The sequence below is a fragment of the Passer domesticus genome, chromosome 5, assembly GCF_036417665.1.
Source record: "Passer domesticus isolate bPasDom1 chromosome 5, bPasDom1.hap1, whole genome shotgun sequence".
Taxonomy (NCBI): domain Eukaryota; kingdom Metazoa; phylum Chordata; class Aves; order Passeriformes; family Passeridae; genus Passer; species Passer domesticus.
The window spans coordinates 2,364,444-2,376,610 of NC_087478.1; positions in this window are offsets into that span (position 1 = coordinate 2,364,444).

Genomic DNA, 12,167 nt, shown 5'->3' on the forward strand with positions numbered 1-12,167 from the left:
CACTGAGGGGAGGATTTGTGAGGCTGCATTAGCTGGTGGCTGGTGAGTCTGCAAAGGATCTGTCCCAAATGCAGGACAGCAGCTGGGGACATGAGCACAGCACCAGTGAGCTGAGACCTCAGAAGGCCCCTGGAGTGTGGGTTTGAGTAGGAGAGAGCTCCTGAGGGAGCAGGAGGAATGGTAATTCACCCTGGAACAGTGCCTGGATGGCTCCGAAGGGGACCTGGCACCCATCTGTCCAGGCATTTCCTGCTGCCGCGGGGGATTCCTGTGCTCCTCCTTGCTGCTTCCTCCACCTCTGGATCTCTGCATCACTGTTGCTGTTGGAAACACCAGCATTTCATAAGCTGGAGAGCTCAGGGCTGCAGAGACAGCACAAAAGCAGCTCGAGGACACACAGAAGCAGGAAAACCATTTTTTTTTTAAATCAAACTTGCATAGTAATGTTGGGTCCAAGGAATATCTTAAGTCCAGCCTCCCACTCTCAGGAGGAATGTAGCCAGGGTGTCAGCCACGTTCTGGCCCTAGATCACCTAAGTATGGGGGTACAGTTTAGGTGATCTGTGTCCCAGGGCAGCTGTGTCTCCCACATCCAGCCTGAGCCTCCTGTGTCCCACTTTGCCACTGGTGCCCTTTGTCACAGTCCAGCACGATTGGGGAGTGTGGCTGTGTCTCTACACCCACCTTTCAGGTGTTTGTGGCCCGTTCTTACCCCACCATCAGCTCCTCAGGGCTGTGCAGAGCTTTCTCCCCACTGTCAGCACCATTTGCTCACAGTGAAAGCAGAGAAACCCTCCTTCAAACCCTGCTGTGCTCCCCCAAAACCAGGGCAGCAGCCAGAGCATCCGTGGGCACACCTGGGGGGATGAGTCACCAGCAGCAGCATCTCCCACGGGACCAGCCCCGTCTCCCACACTGGGGCCTTTCTGTCCCTGTGGAGGGGTCCAGAGAGCAGGTTTCAGCTCCCCCCAAACCAGACACCTCCAGAGTGCTGGACTGGGGAGATGGGAAGCCCTGGAGGGGGCAACTGAATCAGATTTCCTGCTAGACCCAGCCCCATCCAGGGGATAACATCCAGAGCATCCTGGTCTGCCCTTGGAGGGGGCAGCAGCAGGGTTGGCCAGGGGAAGGAGTTGGACACAGCACTCGTGTTTTCCAAGCTAGAAACCTTCCTACGTGCCAGTTCATGAGGATGAAGCTGTAAATCAGCAGGAAAAGCTTCTCAGTCATCACCATCACCATCTGGGGGAAAGAACTGTCTGGGAGGAGAGATAAGGCATGCGTTGGTGGTCCTTCATTGTCCCCTTCCTCCAGACTTCATGCTGGCGGTGTAATTAGTGATTAATATAAATATTTTCACTTTTGATTTCACAATGAATATGAGCAAGGCGAGCCCAGATGCAAATAGGAGCCGAGGCCCTTCTGCAGGGACCTCAGGGGACTCTCCAGCCACCTCACACTGAGTCACCACAGCCCCGGGAACCCCGTGGAGGGGACGGAGGGGTGACAAGGTAGAGCTGCCTATTGAAAAAAAAGTCCCCAGTTTGTTGGTTTAGTAAGGAGAGGAAAAAATAGAAGTTAATGCTGCAACCTAGTGGAGAAAAACCAGACTTGCAGAGTCACGGCAGAACTGATTCAGGCGAGGGGAAGGAAGAAGTTTGTGGAATTTGTGCCTGGTGGAGTCTGGACCGCAGAAAGCTGTGATAGTGCAGCTTATTTTTACAGGATTTCACACCTGAGAACGTGGTTTGTAGCATTTTCAGGTTTCCAGAAGGTGCTCAGCTTATCCCTACATGATCTGGGGGTTGGAACTAGATCTTTAAGGCCCCTTCCACCCCAAACCATTCTGTGATTCTGAGTTTCTGTGTTCTCATGGAAAGGCTGTGAACATCCCCGTGGCCCACGTTGAACCCAGCACAACACCAATGTGACTGCAAACAGGGTGGGTAAAGGTCTGCTCCCAGCAGTGTCCACTTGGGCTTGGATCTGTGCCCCCAGCTACTTCATCCAGCCCCAGAAGGAACTGGAATTGGAGAAGAAACTGTTTGCTGGGCAAAAATGGGGAAAACAAGTCACTGGTGAGATGAATTGCCTGGTGCCTGCAGCTGTGTAAACCTGAGCTTGGCATGGTCTGGGATGAGATCCAATGCTGGAGCACCTGCACTTGGGAAGTGGAAAATCCCTAAAACACAGGTTTTGGGTCAATAATCACCCAGATTGAGACACAAACACCACCTGAGTTAAGGGCTACTGTGACTGAATTCCAAACCAGGGCAGGGAGAGCATGGGGGAAAGGCACAGGGATGCTGTGCCCAGGCTTGGGGCCCATGCTGCAAAAAGGCGGCTGGAAAATGGGAAGGATTTCAAAGGAGAGCCCCAAGAGCGAGGAAAAACTCTCAACAGGGTGAAGCTGAGCTCAGTGTGTTTCACAAATGAAGAGGGTGGATTTCAGCCCATCACCACTGTGTCCTGTGTCCAAGGGATCCCAGTCCTTGGTTCCTGTAGTGGGTGGCCTGGAGAGCACCCAGGGACTAAACCCCTCTGCTGAGAGCCCACAGGAGTTTGTACATCCAGGAGGGGTTGCCACAAGGGAAGGGTCAGGGGAAGCTGCCTGGGACACAGCCTCTGGCCAGGATCTCCCCTGTGCCAAGGGCATTGCAGAACTGAGACGCCTCCAGGATTAAAGAACAGCTGAGCTGGGGGATTTACAGATCCAGGGCTCGGCTTTGGGTGCTGCAGTTGGCATCAAGCTACCTAAATCCCCCCTCTCCACTTCTTCAAAGACAGCAGCTCCTTTAGATCTTGTGGGTACCAGTGGTTAGAGCCACCCAGGACACCTTGTGCTTGTGGCATCACCTCAGGTAAATCACAGCTATGGAATTTTATTCCTTCTGAACATGGAGGAACGGAGGGATGGGCTTGATTCTGCTGTCTTGTGTGCTCAGCCTGGATCAGGGAATGGGTGGCAGCCCTTCAGCCTGGTGCCCAGAGGCTGGTGGCACCTTACCCTGAAGCCCTGCTCAGGCCACATGTCCTGCTGCCCTCCAGCTTCTGGTTGTCATCGATGGGGCACACTGAGACCATTAAACACTGCATGGACACGGCAGCAGGGGAATCAGATGGAGGAAGACAGCCAGGAGTAGCAGCAGGAGGAAAGTGAGGAGGAGGAGAGACTCTGGGGGAGCAGAGAGGAACATACCAGCTCGAGGCAGCTGCAAGGAGCCCAACAGCTGGAAGCCAGAAATAAACCTCAGTGGTGAATCAATTAGCTCTGGGGAATGGGTGAACTGGGGGAAGCAGCAGCAAGGGGGAGAGGATGGGGCAGCTGGTGAACTGAGTATGCAGGAAAATCCACAGAGCAATGAATCACCTCCCCAAAAAGCCCCTTTTCCCGAAACAAGGCAGCGATGAAGCAGAAAGCAGCAGAAACAAAAACAATTATTAAGGAAAGGGAAGTTTTCCCCCGGTGAATAAACATGCAGAACTGGCTGACCAGAAGTCAGGGAGTCAATCATGGAGTGGAAAAATCAGAGTGAACAAGCCATGGTGGTGGGGCCTGCCAGAGGCACCTGGAGCAAAGATCCCCCAAAGTGTTCACCCAGCAGAGGGGCTGCCATGGGACATGGAGGAGCTGGAGATGCTCCTCCAGAGCTGGGTGCCAGTCCCCAAGTGATGGGAGGACAAGGAGTCTCAGCCTTGAGGAAGTGCAAATGTTGAGTTGGGCAGAGGAGGGGATGTTAGGCACTGCCATGGGATGGGTGGTGGGTCCTAGGGACCAGGATGCAAGGCCCCCTATGCTCCAAAACACATGGGATGAGGCATTTGGAGTATCACAGACAACAGATATTGGGATAATGGTTTCGGTCATGGAGCAACCTTTGAGGGTGGATAAAATTTAACAGAAAGTGCATTCAAAGCTCCTCAAGGAGCAGTCTAACTGTTAAACAGTGATGAGGAGAGCCTAGAAAAATTGTGCAGAGAAACAGATTTCTTGATGAAAACACTTTGTGTACAGAAGCTTTGGAATTAAAAAAATCTGTGGTGAGACATCAGAGAGATTGCATCTTGCAGAAGGCACAGATTTTTTTATTAGGACATGGCTGCTTTTGGCCACTGTAGGAGAGACACTGTGTAGAGCAAGGAACCATGATTCGTAAATAAGTTTTGGGTGTTTTATCAGAAAAGAAGGAATTTGGGGCTGCTTTTTTCTGAGCTGAGTGCCCCAGACACTGGGCTGGAGTCCAGCTCTGTCCTTGTTCCATCCTCACCCATCCCCTCATTGCTGTTCCATGAGGAAAAGGATGGTGGGTATGAATGCTGGAAGGACTCTGGAGCTGGGCTTGTGTGGGAAGGGTTAATTTCTCCCACCAGCTGCCCCCTCCCCATGCAGCTGCTCTCCAATCAGCCTCTCCCAGGAACCATCCCAAGGGTCTCCAGCATCCCAGCACTGTGCTGGGGAAGGAAATGTCCATGAACAGCTGCAGGCAGAGAACGGGCACAGAGAAATTAAGATTATTCACATGGACACGGAATCTTTCATGCCAAGCTCTACACGACTCAGTGGGGATGGAGATGCTGCCACCCCGCATCCTTGGGGTCTGCTCCAATCCCAAGGGTCCACGGGCTCCAGGGAAGAGCAGGGATCCTGCTGATGTGCTGTCACTAGAGGGAAGCAGAGCCACGAGCACGGGGCTGGGCTGGCGCTGCTGAGGCAGCGAGGGGACTGTGCAGAGACACCCAGAGCAGCTTTGAGCTGGGGAAAGGGGACAGGGAAAGGAGCAGCTGAAGTGATGCTGGGCTCTCCCGGGACACACTTGGGTCCCGTGTCCCCTTCCTGCAGTGTCTGTCACTGCTGAGAGTGACACCGGGGGCTGAAATGGGGTTCAGGGGCACCCCATAATGCAGGGTTGTGGCCAGCAAGGCTGACTGGGGACTTTGAGCACCGTTTGCTCTGCCGAGGAGGTGACACTGCTCCTGGAGACAGTGGGGACAGCTCATCGGGCAGGGCATCCCTCTGCCACCACCCTGCTGGGAGCCACGACCCTCCTGGGATGGGTTAACTGGGGGTCTGGGGGCAAAGGTGGAGGAGGCACGAGGTGGCAGGAAGGGGACAGGGCCCCAGACTGCCCGTGGAGGGATGACCATGGGGGAATGACCAGGTAAGGATGACCCTGGAGGGTTGACCATGGAGGGATGACCATGATGGGATGACCATGGTGGGATGACCATTGAAGGATGATCATGGAAGGATGACCATGGAAGGATGATCATGGGGAGGTGACCATGAAGGGATGATCATGGGGATGACCACTGAAGGATGATCATGGAGGGGTGACCATGGAGGGGTGACCATGAAGGGATGATCATGGGGATGACCACTGAAGGATGATCATGGAGGGGTGACCACGTTGTGTTGGCAATTCTACCGGTCTGGGGACCCCAGGGAATGTGCAGCACACACTCATGGAAGCCACACCACCCACAGACAAGGCTGGACTCCAAACCAGCTGCTCTGGGACCTGGAGATTTTCTCCTTTATGAAGATGAGCAGCCAAAATAGTCATTTCCCTCTTTGCCCCTGGAGATTTGGAGGATTCCCCTCCTCTCCTTGCACACTGGGCTTGGATCTACTTATATCCTGAGCTCTCCCATGGGGCTGCCTTGGCCACAACCCACCTTCAGCCCATCCACATCTCTGGGAAAAGCTTCCCCCAAGCATTTGTCAGCTGCAGATCAGGATAATTTCCTGGCATATTTGGAAACAAATGCATCCTGTAAATTTCTTCCATTTTCTATTGCTCCTGAGAGATTTTTGATTCAAAGTCGTCCTATTTACCAGCAGCTGCCAGGAGTTTAGTTCAATAACAACTCTTGCTGACAGAGTTCTGCCCATGTCAGTACAAGCCTCAGTCGTTGTGGTTCTCCCAGTGCAGGTCATGGAGCCTGGAAATGCCAGGACTTGCTGCTTTGGCCAGCACAGGGCTGTATCTCTCTGCCAACCTCATACAATACAGGTTAACTTGCTGTTTTTCTCAATGCCATCTCTCCTGCAGAGATGGTTTATGGCACATAAAAAATCATTGCAATGAGGAAATAGGTTTGTTTGTCTGCTATAAAGTGCTGGTTTGGAAACAGGAGATAAAATATTAGCTGGTATTAGAACTTGAGCTCAACAGCTAAAAATTACTGCCAGCAGGAGTGGTTTGGGTGAGGAGGGAGAGACACATATGCAAAATGGCTCACACAGGAGGACAGAGGAAAAAAAAAAGACTGCAAGATAAAAATAATGTTGCATTTTTTGTATTTTGTTCCCGAGGAGTGGAGGCCACTGGAACTTCTAGGGTGATCATTGTGCACTGGAACAACAGCAGGCAAAAGATGGGTACAAAAAGGCTGCGATATTGCAATGACCTGAAGGCAACTGCAAATCGAAGAACAAGAAGTGCTAAAGAATGCCTTGTTTTAAAAGGAAGTTTTCTCCCCATCAGAGAACTTCCTGCAGCAAAAAATAAGGGCAGCTGCTCCTTTTTTTTTTTTCAATTATGATTTGTTTCTTTCATGTTTTCTGTTTGAGAAGGAGCTGGTTGAAAACTGGTTCTGTGGTGCCCTGTGAGCTGACAAACTCCTGGACACATGGGCACGTGGCAAGAGCTGCTTCAGCCTGCTTAAGTGGCCCCAGTCACCAGCCAAACCAAACATCTGAAGTCTAAATCAAGGCCTAGAAAGAGCAAATCAGTGCTTAAGGTTCCTACCAAATCTCCAAGTCCCACACAGTAGAAATCAATGCTATGGAATGCCATCACTATGGATATTTTCCAGCACCACTGATGGCTTTGTATTCCCCTGTAGCTGGACATCCCAGGAAAGGTTAAATCAACCCGTGATTTACCCTAAAAGCCAGAGAGATCAGCTTGTACCCTGGCTGTGTCACTGGTCACCTGTTCCTTCCAAAGCTATGGACCACGGGACAGGCCAGCAGAGTTGGTAGGGACAACTTTTCCATTGGGTTGAGTTCAGCCTAGGGACAGACCTCATCATTTGGGTGATAACACAATCCTCTGCACCCACAAGCTGTACCCTGGGACATTTTCTTCATTTTTATGGTGCCTCTGGAGCTGGTCCTTTATGATATTACCCCAGGTACAGAACCATTCTGTGAGTTTAAAGGGCACAGGTTCACTCCTGACATCAACTTGTTGGGTTTGCCACTCATCTGATGCAGTAACTTGTTTTGTTGGCTGTTTTCTTCTTTTTTACCAAGATTTCTGGGTTGTCATTAGCAGCAGAATTAAGTAGCTGCCTTCACATGTTGAGCTCCACTGAACATATGAAGTTTAACAGGCAGCTGTAAGAGCTGGATTCAGGATTTTTTTATTTTTTTTTAATCCTCTGCTCATTGTCAGGACATCTGGGTTCTCCCCCTATCCTTGTCTCCTGTTACCCAGAGTTGACCAGGAGGACCTTGCAAGCCTAAGACATCACCAATATTTAAAAATATAAAGGTGGGTGTCAAGGGGATGGTGCTAGACTCTTCTCAGTGGTTCCCAGTGACAGGACAAGGAGCAATGGCCATAAACTAAAGCACAAGACATTCCTTCTCAACATGAGGAATAACTCCTTTACAGTGAGGGTTGCACTGGAAAAGGCTGCCCAGGGAGGGTGCGGAGTCTCCCTCTCTAGAGACATTCCAGCCCCACCTGGATGTGCTCTGTGTAACCTGCTCTAGGCAGGCAGGGGTGTTGATCTCAGACCTCCCTTCCATCATTAAAGATTCTGTGTTTCTGTAGGAAAATGTGAAAATTCAGCCAGGACTGTGCTGATCAACAGTAGGGACAGCAAGTCTGCTCCAACACCATTTTTCCATGGGGGAAAGAGCAAGGAAAATTAGTGCAATGGGTCATTTTCCAGGTGAAGAGCTGCAGTTGAAGCTCTTCCATGCACAAGTGCTGATTTGTGTCAGTAGCTGCAGTTACGTTTGTTTATATTTAAGCACACACCGTGTAGCCAGACAAAAACCTATAGACTCAGGATATAGACATGGGTGATCATGGACAACCAGCCCCAGCTCCTGCCCTGGCCCCAGGAGCCCCAGTGATCCCCTGGTACCTCTGGACACTACTCTGGAGTCCAGAGGATGCAGTGCTGAGCACACAGGGGCAAAACTTGAGGGCAGACATTCAGCCAGCCCTTCTTCTCTGCCAGGTCTCCTGAAAGGAAGCAAATTTCTGGCCAGAAAGCTGTTTGGAGGGGAGATGTCTCTTTGGGGCTGGCCAGTGGGCCTGGCTGGGGAGTTGTTGTAGGTTTTGGATTTGCCCATCACTGGCACTGCTGCAGGAGAAATCTGACAGCAGGGAATGATGGAAAACATGCCAAGGGGCTGCAGGGCTAATGCTTGCCTGCCAGTTCATCTCCCATCTCCAGGAATTATGGCTTTTTATCTGGTCCCACAGGGCTTTATCCACCCCACGGTGCCCACATAAAATTGCTGCTCTCTCCCTTTGATGGCATCACCCCAAAGGGACAGGGACACACTGACACTGGCAAAGCCCCCTCCTGATCTCACCCCACACCAAGTATGGCTCTGTCTTGTAGGAAGTGACTGGGAATAATGCCCAGTGAGCTGCTGGAGAACACTTGACTGAGGCACCATCCTGCTCCTGGCCCCTGGCTGCACCCAGGCATCTTTCTAGAAAGGAAAATTCCTGTACTTTTGAACTCAAGTGTAAGAAATCTGACCTTCTCAACTTCTGCTTTTCACTTTTGCCTGGTAAGCATCTGTGCTGGTGACCCCACATGCTCCCAGTCACCAAGTTTCACTTTCATGGCCAAAGCTCCTTGCAGCACAGAAAACACAGGAAAGAAAACTTCCCTCCACTTCCCATCCTTGGCCAGTATTTGCTCTGGGGAGTTGAGTTGCCATTGACCACCAACAGGAGTTCAGGTTTCAGAGTCAGAGCCCTCCTGAGGCGAGGCAGCAGGGACAGTTTGTATGATAAATATTGTCAAAGTCCCCCTCTTCCCTCCTGCACAAGTTGGTGTCCTGTCACTTGGTCAGAGGCTCATCTCTGTCATGCTGCTGTAACCCCTGCAGGGGGGTGGCTTTGTAGCCTACTTTGGGAATCAGTGGGGTGTGAGACATTAAGGGAATTGAATTGCAAACTTCTCTCCTTCTTCTCCTTCTTCTCCTTCTTCTCCTTCTTCTCCTTCTTCTTCTTCTTCTCCTTCTTCTCCTTCTTCTTCTTCTTCTTCTTCTTCTTCTTCTTCTTCTTCTTCTTCTTCTTCTTCTTCTTCTTCTCCTTCTTCTCCTCCTCCTTCTTCTTCTTCTTCTTCTTCTTCTTCTTCTTCTTCTTCTTCTTCTTCTTCTTCTTCTTCTTCTTCTTCTTCTTCTTCTTCTCCTCCTTCTTCTCCTCCTTCTCCTCCTTCTTCTCCTCCTTCTCCTTCTTCTTCTTCTTCTTCTTCTTCTTCTTCTTCTTCTTCTTCTTCTTCTTCTTCTTCTTCTTCTTCTTCTTCTTCTTCTTCTTCTTCTTCTTCTTCTTCTTCTTCTTCTTCTTCTTCTTCTTCTTCTTCTTCTTCTTCTTCTTCTTCTTCTCCTTCTTCTCCTTCTCCTCCTTCTTCTCCTTCTTCTCCTCCTTCTCCTCCTCCCCCTCCTCCTCCTCCTCGTTTGTAAGGGCTCCTGCTGGGAAATGGCGCTTGGTGCTGCTGGTGGTGCTTTGAGGACAATTTCCAGGAGTGTCTGCAGAAAATGGATGGCTGTGATGCTGTTATCATCATCATGAATTTCAAGGTGGTATTTTTCCACCCAGAATATCTCTCTAACTTGTTTAGATCCTGTTAAATATTAATCCCGCTCCCCCATGCCCTTGAACTCATTTCCTGCTTGGAAGAGAATGTGAATTTAACAAGGATATGGTTTCCTCCATCAGCTGAGCTACCAGTTGAAAGCATTGAACAGGACTTGGGAAGCTGTGGAGAAACCCATGTTCTTCCACTCTGGTGTGGACCATTAAAGGCAGTTCTCTGGGCTTCCCACCACTTCCCACAGCTATCCCAACACATTGTGTCAGCCTCTGGTCTCTCAAACACTGCCATGGGAGACATGATCCAAAGTCTTTATAAAAAGAAGCAATGTGAAATCATCTGTCTCCTTTACCCACAAGGTCTGCAACCAGCTCACAAAAGGAAATCAGACTGGACTGAGAAAATTTGGTCTTTACAAACCCTCTCTCTTATGTTAATTTAGGATGTTTGCAGAAAGGTGGCCTCAGCAGTTGTTCTGGAATTAAATGAAGCTCATCCTCCCAGGTTTATAGGTTCTGGGGTCCATCTTTTCCTTCCAACCCTTTATTTCTAAAGACAAGCATGACTTCTCCTCTTCCTTCATGTGAAAGCATTTTCTTACCCTGCTCAAATTCCTCAAGTCAATTTCTAGCAGCTGTTTTCAAGCCTTGCAGAGGAGTCCCTGAGACAGGCGAGGTGAAGGCATCTCCTGCTCCTGGGTACTCTCTGCTTTGCAGATGTCCACATCAATAACCACCCTGTGCATTGAGCAGCACATTCAGAGTTCCTCCTGGTCATATGGTGATGGTCAGAGCACCTAAAAAGGGATTTTCCATTGCCCCAGATCAGGTGTGAGCTGTGTTTGGCCTTTCTCATTTAGTCCCAGTAAGCTCTACATAAGGAGGCTCATCTCTTTGAAGCTGACCTGGTTTCTACTTTATGCCACCCTGAAGCTGAGGTCAGTGAAGAGCTTGACATTTATCTGGCCTGTAGTGATGCTTCTTTCCTTCACTTTAGAGAACTCTGACCTTGAGTTCTTATAATTTATTTTATGTTAGTAATGAGTCAAGAGGACAGGCATATGTGTGTTCAGCTATAAGCATTTGCAAATCTGAATTTCAAAACTCTTCCAGAACACCTTTGAAGAAGAAAAATGATGGTTAGTCATAGAACTATTGACTAAGGGAAAGAGCAGATTTTAGGACCTGAAATAAAGGGTGAATTTGTAGGCTATTTCCCCTTTGGCCTGACTGGTGTAAAAAAAATATTTTCAGTTACTGAAAGCTGTCCTGAATCACCAATTGTAGTAGAGGAAACGGCCTCAAATTGTGCCTGGGGAGGTTTAGATTTGATTTAGCAAAAAATTTATTCCCTGAAAGGGTTGTCAAGTATTGGACAGGCTGTCCAGGGCAGTGGTGGAAGGAAAGATTTGAAAGATGTGTAAATGTGGCATTTGGGGATGAGGTTTAGTGGTGGTCTTGGCAGTGCTGGGTTAGCATTTGGACTTGGTGATCTTAGAAGTCTTTTCCAAACAAAATAATTTTATAATAATGCTGACCTCCTCCTCCTTGATGGGCTGATGGACAGAATGTTAAATCAACCTTTCAGCAATGTCAGTAACTAACATGTTTAGGATTTACAATAGGAATGAAATAATAATCCAGCAGTAAGGGCAGCCAATGCAGTTAGGTAATGCAGGTAAGGATGTGCTGCCCAGGCATGTGGTGGAGTCTAGAATAAATAATTTCTTGTGAGTTAAAGGGACAGGCAGCTGCCAGGATTGGTGTATTCTGGATTGAACCTTTCTGGAGGCTGGTGGTGAACAAAGTGCCCTTTCCAGGACAATCTGCTGTGACATTTGGCACAATCACAAGCTCCAAGTGTTTCATGTTGGTCATATCGAGGTAGGGAGGCTGAGGCAGAGGATTTAGGAGTTTGCAATGGTCCTTTGGCAAGTACCTGTGAAAGCTGAAGTCAGAGCTCAGGAAACCCTGGCTCCCACCCTGCAGCTGGCAGGGTATTGTTAATAACAGCAGAGACAAGCCAAAGGAAGACCAAGCCTGACATTTCTCATAAAGAATTTTGCTTGTGTTCACAAGTTGAGCACACACCATTGTACTTTGCCAGCGAAACTCTTGCTGGCTGGAGTGCCTCACAGCAAAGATAAAGAGGTTTTCTGCTTCAAGGCAAGGTCCCATAGAGCTGCCTCATGGGGCTTGTATCAGTCCCCAACCAAAACCAGGGTGCTGTGGTCTCAGCAGACGCTGCATAGGGGGAAGAGTTGCGCCACTTCCTGCGCGCAGTCGCTGAGCACGGTCTAGCACAGGCAACCTCCTTCCTCTGCCAGGGTTGTTGACACTCTTCTGCTTCTCCTTAAAAAAAAAATGGCC